Below are 13,416 nucleotides of genomic sequence, written 5' to 3' on the forward strand. Positions count from 1 at the left end.
GGAGTGGGGGGTGGGCAGCAGGTGACCCCCTCAGGGTCACAGCCTCAAGGACAGGAGAGCTGGCAAGAAGCGTCACCCAATGGTCACGCTCAGAGGCTCCTGACTCCAGGAGGGGGGTCTCCCTCGGCCCCATCCTCATCCTATGTTGCCACCAACTTAGGTCCAGGGGCACCTGAGGCCCCAAACTCCCCACAGGACCCCCTTCTGGTCCACTTCTGAAGTTAGGTGGATCTGTCGGTCCTGGGACCTATCAGGCAGGGAGTGAGGTAACCTATCAGAGAAGGCTCCTAGAGAGGGTGCACTAGTCAGCTAGATCCTGGGATCTATCAGGCAGGGAGTGAGGTAGCCTATCAGAGAAGGCTCCTAGAGAGGGTGCACTAGTCAGCTAGGGCTGCGTAAAAAAGCACCGCAGGCCAGGCCTCAGACCACAGACACTTGTCTCCTGGTCTCGGAGGCTGGGGGTCCGAGTCAGGGTGTCAGCAGGCTGGTTCCTTCTGAGGCCATGAGGGAGGATCTGCTCTAAGCCTGTGTCCTTGGCTTCTAGATGGCTGTCTTCACCCTGTCTCTTCACATCCTCTTCCCTCCATGCCTGTCTGTCTCTCTATCCAAATGTCCTCTTTTTATGTCTTACTGGATCAGGGTCCACCCTGATGGCCTCATTTTAATTTGATCACCTCTGTAAAGACTCTGTCTCCTAATACAGTCACATTCACAGGTACTGGAACTTAGGACTTTGACATATAAATTCCAGGGGGGGGGGGGAGCACGCAATTCAACCCATAAGAGAAGTGGGATCCTTGCTTGCTCCTGGCTGTGTTCTTGGGGTCCTTTGCATCCTAGTGTCCCTGGCCTGGGCAGGGTTGACCCCACACAGAAGTGGGGTATCCCTCTGGAGCAGTGCCTTCACCCCAGCTGGATACCAGCCTGACCCTTACTAGCATCATCAGCACTGTGGGATTGCTTCCTGTCAGCCTGGGCCAAAGCCAACAGGAACAGGCATGCTTCCGATGGTGGGTGGTGTTGCCTTTGGGGGGGAAGGTGCAGGAGGGGGCGAGGGCATCCTCCAGTCACACAATCCGGCCCCCATACAGCGGTGCACAATTTGCAAAGCAAAGCACGTGTGTGCATCCAGGGATGATCTGGAGCTTTGGTCAAACATCACGGCTTTCGGAGCCCCTCTACCTCACATTCACCCACTCATGTGTCAGTGGTCCCGAAGACCAGCACTTATTTGGCCCTACTGTGTACTGGGCACTCTATCCCTGCTGCACGGATATGGGTACCGCCCAGAGAGCTTGTGGGACGAGCCCAGGACCTTACAGCATGTGGGCGGCAGCTGGACCCCTCCTGCAGGACCCGTGTGTGGGGCTCCTGCTCTCCTGGCATCTCTCACTTTCTCTGCTGATCACAGCCACCTCCCAGAGTCGGTGTGAGAGGCAGAGACAGCTCTGTCCGGCGCCTGGTTCATGCCAGGTGCTGAGGGCAGGGCCCCGGAAATGGGGATGAGGACGAGGAGATGGAAGTCCAAGAGACCACCCCCAGCCCCTTGCTGGTGCTCACATCATCTGTCTGTGGCCAGCAGAGTCCCAGTGGTGGCTCCCATGTCCTTTCGATAGAAACCAGGAGTCCTTGGCCACACCCTTGCCCTCTGACAGCGCCCTGAGCCAGGGTCCTCTGGCTCCACCACGTCTTTTCAAGTCTCCTGGTTTCTATCATGGGAAATGATGTTTAAAAATGTAACCTGCACAGCTGGCTCCTCATTTCCCCCCGGGGGTTGGCCATGGCTTCCAGGCCCTGCAGAGGACATGTTACTGAGTCTAAGCTCATACTGCTTGCAGCGCGACAGACCAGTAATCGAGAGACAAGTTGTTGGGACTAGGAATAGCGACTTTATTCAGAAAGCCAGCAGACAGAGAAGATGGTGGACTCGTGTCCCAAAGAACCGTCTCTCCTGAGTTAGAATTCAGACTCCTTTTTTTTTTTAAAATAAATTTATTTATTTATTTTTGGCTGTGTTGGGTCTTCGTTGCTGTGCGTGGGCTTTCTCTAGTTGTGGCGAGCGGGGGCTACTCTTCGTTGCGGTGCGCGGGCTTCTCATTGCGGTGGCTTCTCTTGTTGCGGAGCACGGGCTCTAGGTGCGCAGGCTTCAGTAGTTGTGGCACGTGGGCTCAGTAGTTGTGGCTCGCGGGCTCTAGAGCGCAGGCTCAGTAGTTGTGGCACACTGGCTTAGTTGCTCCGTGGCATGTGGGATATTCCCGGACCAGGGCTCGAACCTGTGTCCCCTGCATCGGCAAGCAGATTCTCAACCACTGCGCCACCAGGGAAGTCCCAGACTCCTTTTATACTAAAAGGGGAGGGAGCAAAGTCAAACACTTCTTGGTTCTCGTCAGCCTCCAGAGGAGATGTGTTAATTTCTTCCTCCCTGCAGTCATTCACAGGTGGGCCTGGTCAGGATGTTTCCTGCGAGCTGAACAAAGGTATTTTAGCTTAATGCTCATTACCTGGGAGTCAAAGTTCCCAGAGATGGGCAATGATGTGTAATTTAAGCATATAGGCAACATCCCTTTAGTGATGAACTTGTAACAGAATACAAAGGTTCCTCCCTGTTACAGACAGAGCTGGAAATAGGTTTCCTTTGAAGGGGGAACATAGATGAGTTCACATTCATGGCTCCAATCCAAACTCAGAATTACTTAGCCCCCCATGCTACTCTGAGAAACCCGGTTTTCAACAGCGATGGGGAAGATAGAGTGAGTGTTTGTTACAATTGCTCATTTGCTTTATCCCGAATACACACACACCAGCCTCAGGTGACACCACCACCCCACCACCCATGGTGTGATGACTGAACAGCTCAAGATTTTCCTTTTTTTTTCTTTTGTCCTGGAAAAAACAACCCATTAAAGATACAAGGTCAAGTTATTAGATTTTACTGGTCCTGGCAGTTGAGGGCACAAAACTGAGGGGCAGCAAAGAATCACAGGCACTTGGTAGCGCTGGCTGCAGGAGCTGGTCCTTGCTCTCCTGCATGGGGCCGGGCACTGGGGAGGAACGGGTTCGAAAGGGAGCAGAGCTCGCAGCAGCTGGGGGTGGGGTCACTAGTTGGGGGGAGGGGTCTTGATTTCCACACGGAACTGGGAGTTTGATGTAGAAGCAGGAAAGGGAAGGTGACCCCTGGCGGAAAGAGAGAGCCCACATGACTCACAGATGCTGATGAGGAGAAAGGGGGTGGGGGTAAATAGCAGAAAAAAGGAGGAAAAGGAAAAGATCACACAGCAAGGAAAAAGTAAACAATAAGCATAAAGAACACGGAAGGAGTAAAATGCAGACCACGAAAACTGTGCATGGGCTGAATTCCCTGTGAAAAAGCAGAGACCACCAATTTGGGTTAAAAAAAAAAAGCCTATATGTATTTTATTTTATTTTTTATTCTCTTTTTTAAAAAAAATTTTTTATTAAAATATAGTTGATTTAAAATATGTTAGTTTCAGGTGTACAGCAAAGTGGTTCAGATATATATGTGTATGTGTGTGTGTATATATATATATATATATATATATATATATATATATATATTCTTTTTTTTACATTCTCTTAAAGAAGCAGCCTTCAAGGCAAGTGATAAAGAATGCTTGAGAATAAAGGGATGTTGAAAGGATGACAAGAAATGCAGACAAAATGAAAGCAAGGGCATCATTTTTAGTCCAGAGAAGGTGGAACTGAAAATCAAAAACATTAAATGGGAAAGAGGCATTCTGAAGGATTAAAAGGACAATTTATGAGTAAGATAAAATAATAAATCTGTATTATACACTAATCAACTTAGCAGCTAACTATATAAAACCAAGTTATTTAAAAATACGAGGAGAACGTAATAAAAGCAGAATTTCAACAGGAATTGCAAGGTACCATTTTCAGAATCAGACCAATCTGGTAGATGATAAATAAATAAATCAAGTTTTAGAGAAATGGAATCACCAGCAAACTCAATTTAATAGATGTATACAAAATATTTCATACTTCAAATACAGATTACACATTCTTTCCAAGAGCCACTGACCATTTATGAAAATTGATAATGTACTTAGTCACAAAGTAAACCTTTAGAAAAAATTGAAAAGGTTGAGATATTCTCTAGCCATCTGCTAGAAAAATTAGAAATAATAAATAAAATTTCGATCTGTCCCCCCCAAGAAAACCCAACCCTTTACCAGTTGGAAAGTAAGATGCACACTCTCTTAAATTATGCTTTATCTTAGAGAATAGATTTAGCTGCATGGTAGAGAACCAACAGAAGAGTGAATTAACACGATGGAAGTTTAAAAGTCTGGCCTGGGTTGTGGTGAGACAGCAGGATGCTCCCCGAGAGCCCAGGTCCCATCATCCTGCTGCTCCACCATCCCAGGGCTGCCCTCATCCACATGGTCCCCAACTTGCCCCCATCACTTCTGCTCACATCCCATTGGCCAGACTCAGTCACATGGTCATGCCTAGCTTTAAGGAATGCTGGGATTTGTAGTTTTTATCCTGGGTAGGACTATGTCCAATAAAAACTGAGGACTCTGTTACCATAGAAAAGAGGAGAATGGCTTTCGTAAGACCGTTAGACTCTGTACTATATCCTCGGAGTAAAAGGAAATGAAAACTGAAATTTGAAATTAATCTGAGAGCAGTGACAAGGAAAGCTTCTCAGTGGGACACAGTGAAAGCTGGTACACTGGTTAGATACATTCATCACTGAAGAAGAAAGACTAAAAATATAGGAGTTAACTTATCACCTGAAGAAAGTATTTTTTTAAACTCAGAATATAAGAAGAGGAAAATGATAAAGAAAAAAACATAAAGAGAGCAAAGAAACCAAAAGAGCAGAAAGTGTTCACAAGCCCCAGAACTGGCTCTTTAAAAAGACCAACAAAACAGATCAATCGGGGCTTCCCTGGTGACGCAGTGGTTGAGAGTCTGCCTGCTAATGCAGGGAACACGGGTTCGAGCCCTGGTCTGGGAAGATCCCACATGCCGCGGAGCAACTAGGCCCGTGAGACACAACTACTGAGCCTGCGCGTCTGGAGCCTGTGCTCCGCAACAAGAGAGGCCGCGATAGTGAGAGGCCCGCGCACCGCGATGAAGAGTGGCCCCCGCTTGCCGCAACTAGAGAAAGCCCTCGCACAGAAACGAAGACCCAACACAACCATAAATAAATTTTTAAAAAAACGAAAAAAAAACCAGATCAATCTCTCACAAACCTGATTAAGAAAGAGAGTAAAAGAGACATGATCAAAAATGAGAAAAAAAGACAATAACTAAAAAATTGGAAGAGATTTAAAAATATCTTTTTACAGAAAGTTTTCTATAACTCAGTGGCAATAAAACTGAAGACCTGGAGAAAAAGAGATGGTCTCCTGGAAAAATGTGAATTAAATACATAAAATATATTTTAAAAATAAGTATAAATTACAAAACGTAACCTAAGAAGAAGTAGGTAACTTGAACCGATCATGTATTAGAAAGCAGATGAAAACATGGGTGCTGAGAGCTGGGGGAGGCGGGGGTGGGGAGTGCCTGCTAATATAATGGGTGTGGGTTTTGGGGGGTGATGAGAATATTCTGGAATTAGGTAGTGGTGATGGTTGTACAACTCTATGAATATACTAAAATCCACTGTACACTTTAAAATGGTTAAAATGATGAATTTTACGTTTTATGACTTTTATCTCTGTTTTTTAGAGAAGGTAGAGAGAAGGCTCGTTGGAAGGAGCGCCCAGAGACGAAGAATTGAGTGACACTGAGTGGCATCCAGGTGACGGTGCTCAGTGACGGGACGTCAAGGACTGAGGGGTGGTACAGACTGTGGGGGTGGTACAGACTTTGGGAGTGGGTCTGGGGCACGTCTATCCTCCGTCATGGGTTGCTTATCACACACTTATCCTCCCATCCCTGGGGACCGTGAGGTCCTCGGGGGAGGGAAGGTGTCGCCACATCCCAGGTCCTGTGAGAGGCAAGTGCATCTCTGATGTTCATTGAACAAGGAATGAATGAGTGAGAAGCAGGAGGAAAGCTGGACGCACCTGGGGAGCGGTGAGGTAGGGCAGGGCTGAGGGTGCCCTGGAGTGCTGGCCACGCTTTCCCAGGCCGCCTGGGAAGAAAATGGGCGTTGGTCCTCGCCAGAAGATGGAAGGGGTCGAGCGAGGGTTCTCATCTTCCCAGGGTGGGGGAGATGTGGCCTGACAGTAGACCAAGTGTTTCCTGAGCCCCCTTTGCTTGTTGGTCGTTGCTTTAGGGACTGGGAGGGGCAGGGGAGGAGAGACAGCCAAGAGGTCGGAGCAGGGGTGGTGAGGGTTCCTGGCCCCTGCCAAGGCTGGGGTGGGGTGGCCGCAGGCATGGGAAAGGCAGGGCCTCTCTTCTCCCTGTGAAGCAGGAGAAGAAACTGTTGGGTGAGAGTGAAGTGGGGTGGGAGGGTGATGGTATGGGGAGTCACCCTGGGAAATCGGAGGGGGCCGCTGAACAAGACTCGGGGGCTGTGCGGGAGGGGCTTCACCTGCGGCAAGGGTGTGCACGTTCAAGGTCCCTTCCAGCGCACCCACAACTTAGGTTTGGGGCATTCTCTAGAAACCTAGACTCTTGGTTGGAAGTGACCTTGAGGGTCTTCTAGAGACATTTCTGCCCAAGGAGAGTCTCCTCTCCAACATCTCTGATAGTTAGTCTTACAATCTTTGCTTACATGCCTTGAGGGGTGGGAAGATTACCCACTTACAGGGAAGCCATGTTGTGTAGATGTTTTGCATTGTGAGAAAGCACTTCCTTAAAGGGGGCCTATTTCTTACGTCAAATCCTCTCTCTTCCCATGACAACTCTTCCACCATCCCGGCAGCTCCCATGGACTCTTCGTGCTCCCCTCTGCTAAACGTCCAGGTCCTTCCTTCCCAGGTGGACAGTCCGCAGGGAGAGGAGAGAGCAATCTGGGACCAGTCTCCACGCTCCACTCTGCACTAAACCATAAACCACTCTCAAATGATTTTATGAGAGTCATTTTTTTCCCTTCCATTTTCGTATACAAATCTAATCTTTTGAGAACCAACTTTCTTCTAACTCACATATTACGGGCTTTCATCAATAATAATATACGATCAATTACTCAAATGTAATTGATTAGTCTAGAGAACCCTATTTTCCCCTCTTAGTTTGTGTCTGATTGGACATAAAGCACAGCAATTGCCATGTGATGGTGGCCTTGCCCTTTGGCTGTGGACTATCTTTACCTTTTAGCTGAGATTAAATTTATATACAATTTTCTAATGTTAGCTTAAGAAAAATCCAAAAGGGCACTTTATATCCCAACCCTGCAGATGACACCATCCCCTGACGCGATAAGCAACCCATGAGCTGGATTAGCGGACGAAATTGCCTTTGGAGTTGGCTCTGAGCTTCGTTCATCTTTATTTGGCCACACAGATAATTTTTTTGTCATCGGAAAGTTGAGTTTCATAAATTCAATAGCACCCAATTCAATAAAGAGAATCGGAGTCTGTTTCAGCCAGTCTGCGTCTCTCCCAGCTGAACCGAAACCATGACGTCTTACCAAGACGGCAGCGGTGTCCAGAGGATTGGCCTCCGGTGCACAGGGACAGTCTGGGCCGCCAGCACCAGCCCGGGCTACGCCTCTCTCCACCAGCAGAGCGGATCACTGAGAACCGTGATTCCGCTGGGCCACCTGGTTGGAGGTGATGAACAGAACGGCGGGCGTGAAGGATGGGCTCTGGGAGGCTGGAGTTCAGCCTCCTTGGCTGTTGCTTGCTGTGTGCCCCGGTTTCCTGGGGGGCGGAGGATTTGTGGAGGAAGACGATGTAGACAAGGGGCCAGGAGCTCAGGAGACGTCTGAGGCTGGCCACGTTCGCCACCCGGTCAGGGCTCCCAAAGAATAGTCAATAGAAAAAGCAGGGCGGGGGGAAGTCCTTTGAAACCCTGACCCCAGTGCAGATTCTGCTTTCTCCGTGCAGGCTTCACCATCTCCATCAGCCTAGTCAGAATGGCATTGTCTTTCCCCACTGATTCCACAGAAGGCAGCCAATACCTCTTTAAATAATATGGGTCCTGGGGGGGACTGGGGCCAGACGTGGCTTCTCGCCTTATTCCGTGCAGGCTGTCTAGAGCCAGGAGGGGGGAACTCCTCGTCAGCCGCCTCCAGCCTCAGAAGGAAGCTGTGCGGGGGCGTCCGAGGACGCATGGAGGGGGCCCTACAGTGAAGCAGCTGGAAGTTACTACTGTGCAGTGTCAGAGTGGAGTGGCCGGCGGGGGTTCCCAAGTTCCCACCAAGTGAGAGACGCAGTGACCAGCGGAAGAGGCCTCTGGGCCGCATGTTTCAAGCAACCGACTCAGAGGCTGGAGTCAGACCAGCTCCACCACCTCCTAGCCCAGCACCCTGGGGCAAGTGACTTAAACGCTCCACTTCCGATTACTCATCAGGAAGTGGGATGGTGCTAACACGGTCCTCATGGGCTGTTTCGGGATTAAATGGAGACAAACATGGACACCCCGGTCCCCACTGCCTTCAACAATGAGTGGACTAACGGCCGCGGGGCAGCGGCCCTCTGCAGGCAGGAGCGGGCTGTTGGGGGGGCACGCATCATTTCTGCTAGAACTTGGGGCATAGCCTGCCATCAGGTAGATGGGGTCGTCATCAGCAGGACGCCTCCGGATGCCCTGATTCTGGAGGGAGACAGGGTTGAGCCCCTTCCCGGAGCTGGAGGCTCCCGAGGTGGAGATGGCAGGAGGACTTGGACCCTGCTTCTCCCCGTCCCTCAGGCCGTAGGAGGGGAAACTGAGGCCTGGGCTTCAGTCGCACAGCCCGTTGGTGGCCAGTCGGGCATCGTGCCCAATGCGTCTTCTGGGATCGACCCGTGCTATAGGCAGCCCCCATGCGTCGGGCTCCCAGCCAAGTGCTGTGGGCCAGCTGCCAGGCCTTAAGGCCCCCTGTGCAGCAATGGCAGCGGGGACAGCAGGTCTCACTGTGACCCTGTGTGCCCGGCCTGGCTGCGAGGCCGAGGCCTGCCCCCCGGTCACATGCCCCCTCCTGGGGAGACCAGATGAGACAATGCCTAGGAGGCCTTGGCGTGTGCCTCGCTCCCCGGGCCTCCCTCCCCGGTGGGTCCACAGGTTGGAGGACGGTGGGTGGATCCTGTTGGGGGTTGGACTGTGTGCCCACAGAAGCTGTGCTGACGTCCAAGCCCCAGGTACTCACTTAGAAATGGGATCTTTCCAGGTGTAGTCAGGTTAATACAGGGTCATGCTGGACTGGCTAGGTCCCACTCCAATGACCGGTGTCCTTCTAAGAAGAGGAGAGACACAGGCATACAGGGAGAGGCCACGTGACGACAGAGGCAGAAACAGGAGTGGCGCAGCCATGAACCAAAGGATGCAAGGACTGGGGTGGCCCCCGGGCTGGAGCAGCCTGGGGGGATCTACCCTGACAGCCTCAGGTGAGCCCACACCTGGGTCTCGGGCTCTTGGCCTCCAGACTGTGAGAGAGGAATTTCTGTGGCCTTTTTAAAAAATTCTTTTATTTATTTTTATATTTTCTTAAAGTCTTTATTGAATTTGTTACAATATCGCTTCTGTTCTATGTTTTGGTTTCTTGGCCGCAAGGCACGTGGGATCTAGTTCCCCGACCAGGGATTGAACCCGTACCCCCCGCATTGGAAGGCGAAGTTTAACCACTGGACCTCCAGGGAAGTCCCCCTGTTGTTTTAAGATGTCAAGTTTGCGGTGCTCCATTAAGGCCTCCCCAGGAAACGATACAGACCCTTCTCAAGCGATGGCTGGTCCTCTATTCACAACTGGTGACGGGATCATTCGAGGGAAAAGGAATTGGGCAGTTATTCCTCAGGAGCTGGGGAGCATTACGTTTCTCCCCAGGGCGGTCCCTCCGTGAGAGTGAAGGAAGCAAATCCCTCCGAAGCTGTGGCCCGCGTGCCCCGAGTGCAGTGGGACGCGCATAATTGGTTTGCTTTGCAATTCTCTCCCCTCAGTGGAGACAAATTGATTTGCACATGGGCATGGGCTGTCACTGGCGGGGTGGGGGGGGCGGCTGTCTCGTTAGAGGACGAGATTTGCTGGGTGGAGGAAGGGCGGGCTCTGGCAGGGCTGGTGGTGGCAGCAGGTAAGCCCTCTGGGGGCAGCAGGCAGCCTGCACCACGGGACCTGCGGCCGCATCCTCAGGCCCTGGGCCTGTGCTTTGCCGAGCGCGTGTGCGCCGAGACCTGCAGGCGAGGCCCCGGAGCCGCAGGTGCACATACACGTGCTGGCCTGACCTGGGCTCTGGGCTCCTGACACACAGATACCGACCTTTACGGGAAGCGTTACAGGAAGAGGAAAGATGCTGACTCAGGGCAGGACGAGGCGCTGTTCACAAAGAACAGAAATGATTTAGAAACCCCCAGAGCGCCGCGTCCGACAAGAGCAGACAAGGGCAATGGCCAGCAGCTGGAGGGTCCAACCAGCGCTCTCCTCCTCCCCGCTGGGGCCAGGTGCTTCCGCGAGTCTGATCCAACCTCACCTCCACGCCAGCCACTATGCCCATCAAATGCGGGCTCCTCCATTTTCTACAAGGAACACGTAAGAAGAAACTTCACGCAGTGCCTCTTCATTGGTTCTGTGGGAAGATAACAGAGTGTGAAGGAGCCACGTGGAAAGCGCAGACAGAAGCTAGAAGATCCACGGCAACACGGCCCTGGCACTTGTTTCAGAATTGTCCTCGGAGGCGTGATGTTCATTTTGTGCCTCTCTGCTTCCAGCGTTTTCCCAATTTTCTATGGTAAACGTGTATTCTAGTTCGCATCAGGAGGCATGACTGATTAGTTCAACTCAGAGTTCCTGTGGGAAACGTCAGCCTGTTTCTGAGATGGGACCTGAGCTGGAGACCCGCTGTGGGGTGGGGGGCTTCCTCTCTGCCGGCTCGATTGCTCCACACGTGATGCCGGGGCTGGGTGGGAGGATGGCTGTGAGCCAGACGGTGGGACAGTCTGTCTCCTGTGAGGCTGGAGACTCGCGCTGGTTTCAGGCTTTCTCGGAGGCATTTATGACACGGGAGAAGACTTCAGGCGTGGGCGAAATTCCGGTTCAAATCCCAACCCCTGCACTCCCTTTTGGGGTCACCCGGAGAAGGTGCTCGAAGTCTCCGGATCTCAGCTTCCTCATCCATCAGACTGGCATCGTGTCCACTAAATCAAATGAAGTCACTAAGAGTGTGACACAGAGTGGGCCCTCAAGATCTGGCACCTGCTGTTTGCTATTAATGTGCTGGACCCCCGGGAGCATCGTGGCAAGTGTGGGGCTGAGAAAGCGCGGCTGCCCTCTGTTACTTTTATTTTTCCTTTACACAAGTCGATAACTGAGACCTCGTTGCCCGTTGAGGATTTATCTGTGTGATTTAAAAAAAAAAATTCTAGTGAGGGATAAATTAGGAGTTTGGGATTAATATATACACACTACTATGTATAAAATAGATAATCAACAAGGACCTACTGTATAGCACAGGGAGCTCTACTCAATATTCTATAATAATCTGTATGGGAAAAGAATCTGAAAAAGAAGGAATATATATATATGTATAACTGAATCACTTTGCTGTACACCTGAAACTAACGCAACCTTGTAAATCAGCTATACTCCAACATGAGATAAAAATTAAATTAAAAAGAAAAAAGAAAAAGAAGGCTGTGGAAGTAGAAAAAAAAATTTAAAAATTCTATTCCATGTCCCAAAATGTCTGAGAGTTTATAGAAATACTATCATAAAGGAAAGAATTAATAAATGAAGGAATCTGGACAAAGGGAAAATATGAACAGAAGAATAAGTCAGAGGTAAGGAGAACACACAAAACGCCACCAGAAGCCCCTGTATGCATGTGAGGGGCGGTGGAAGTTCAAGCCTGGACTTCAGACCAAAGATGAGAACAGAATCATTGCATGATTCGCAGTGTCCACAAGATTTAAAATGTCAATTATTCAGAGGAAAGACAGGGTGTCCTTAGATCGGGGCCTGGCAAAAGAGAAAGTGGGTGATAAATGACTGCCTTAGGCAAACGTTTATTGAGGACCTACTATGTGCCTGGTGTTGGAGATACAGCCATGAGCTAATGGAACATGGTCTGTGGATGGGAGGAGCCCTGTGACCCACGTGTTGTTCACACCACATCCGCTATTCTAACCCTAACAGCCATCCTACCTGGCAGGGATCACCAGTCTCACCTTACAGGCGACATGTGACCTGCTCCAAGCCTCACGGCAGGTGGGAGAACTGGGGGCAGCTCCGTCCTGCCCATGGTTCCAACCACTGCATGAGGTCCCAGCCCCCATGACCCAGGCGACAGGCTCCTAATGCAATTTCCCGTGCAATTTCCCGGTTCCGTCTGATCCAACTGCATCTGACTCGAAGAGTTCAGAAGAGTTGTCCTGGAGGGGCTCAGGCCTGACCTGGATTGAAACACTCAACTCTGAGCCAGCTCAATTCAAGAATGAAATGTGAGAGACAGAAGGGATGGGTTTTGGAGGCTCTGGTCCACTGCCTCCGTGTGCAGAATTTCTTACGCAAGCTGCCAGCACAGGCTGGCCCCGAGCGGGCATCCCCCAGACACGTGATGAGTGGTGGAAAGAAGGAACGGTACTGCTGGTTCTGACCCATCTGGCTTGGCCGGCGAGGCTCCCGTGTTGAGTGAAGGTGAAAGTGCAGTGGCTGCCACCCCCCCGCCCCCCAGAATCGGGGGGTCAGGCGGTCTCCGGGCCGAGCTCACATTGCCAGAACTAATATGTAAGATAAACAGACCCCAGAGGTGCCGATCAAGTTCTGCAGGCCCAGGTCAGAGGTCTGCTCTTTAGGTGTGAGGAAAGGTTTAGGGAGGACCAGGGTCAAATGTGTGCAGACAGACAGGCTGACCAGGGGCTGGCTGCGGGCCTCTCCGGGGCAGGCCAGCTCCCTGACTGTTCGGTGAAGCGGTGTGGTCAGAGTGGACTCATTACTCAGAAAGGCCGAGAAAGTTGTCTGCAGCTGCTCTCGGCTGCCTGAGCGCATCAGTGTCAGCCCTCACCGGGCCCCCTGGGCCCTGCGGCTCCGCGGCTCCTGGAAAGGGGAGGGCGACGCCAGTGGGTGGAGGGGCCAGGCGGTGGGCCAGGAGCGGTCCTCGGGGGCCACGTCCTGACTGGTGACCCCCCTCCAGCCCCGTGACAGGGAGCTCACTACTTCACAGGGCTTTTTGGAGAATGCCGATCCCCTGTGACCCACGCTGGGTTTGACCCCCTTCCCGCTTTGAGAAAGCCCTTCCCACGTGGAGTCAGAGCCTCAGGCCTCGGCTGTCGCCAGGGGGGGCCGGGCTAGGGGGGTCTGGCCCCGTTTAATAGCTGAGGGTCTTGGGCAAGCCACTTAGTC

The sequence above is a fragment of the Eschrichtius robustus genome, chromosome 4, assembly GCF_028021215.1.
Source record: "Eschrichtius robustus isolate mEscRob2 chromosome 4, mEscRob2.pri, whole genome shotgun sequence".
Taxonomy (NCBI): domain Eukaryota; kingdom Metazoa; phylum Chordata; class Mammalia; order Artiodactyla; family Eschrichtiidae; genus Eschrichtius; species Eschrichtius robustus.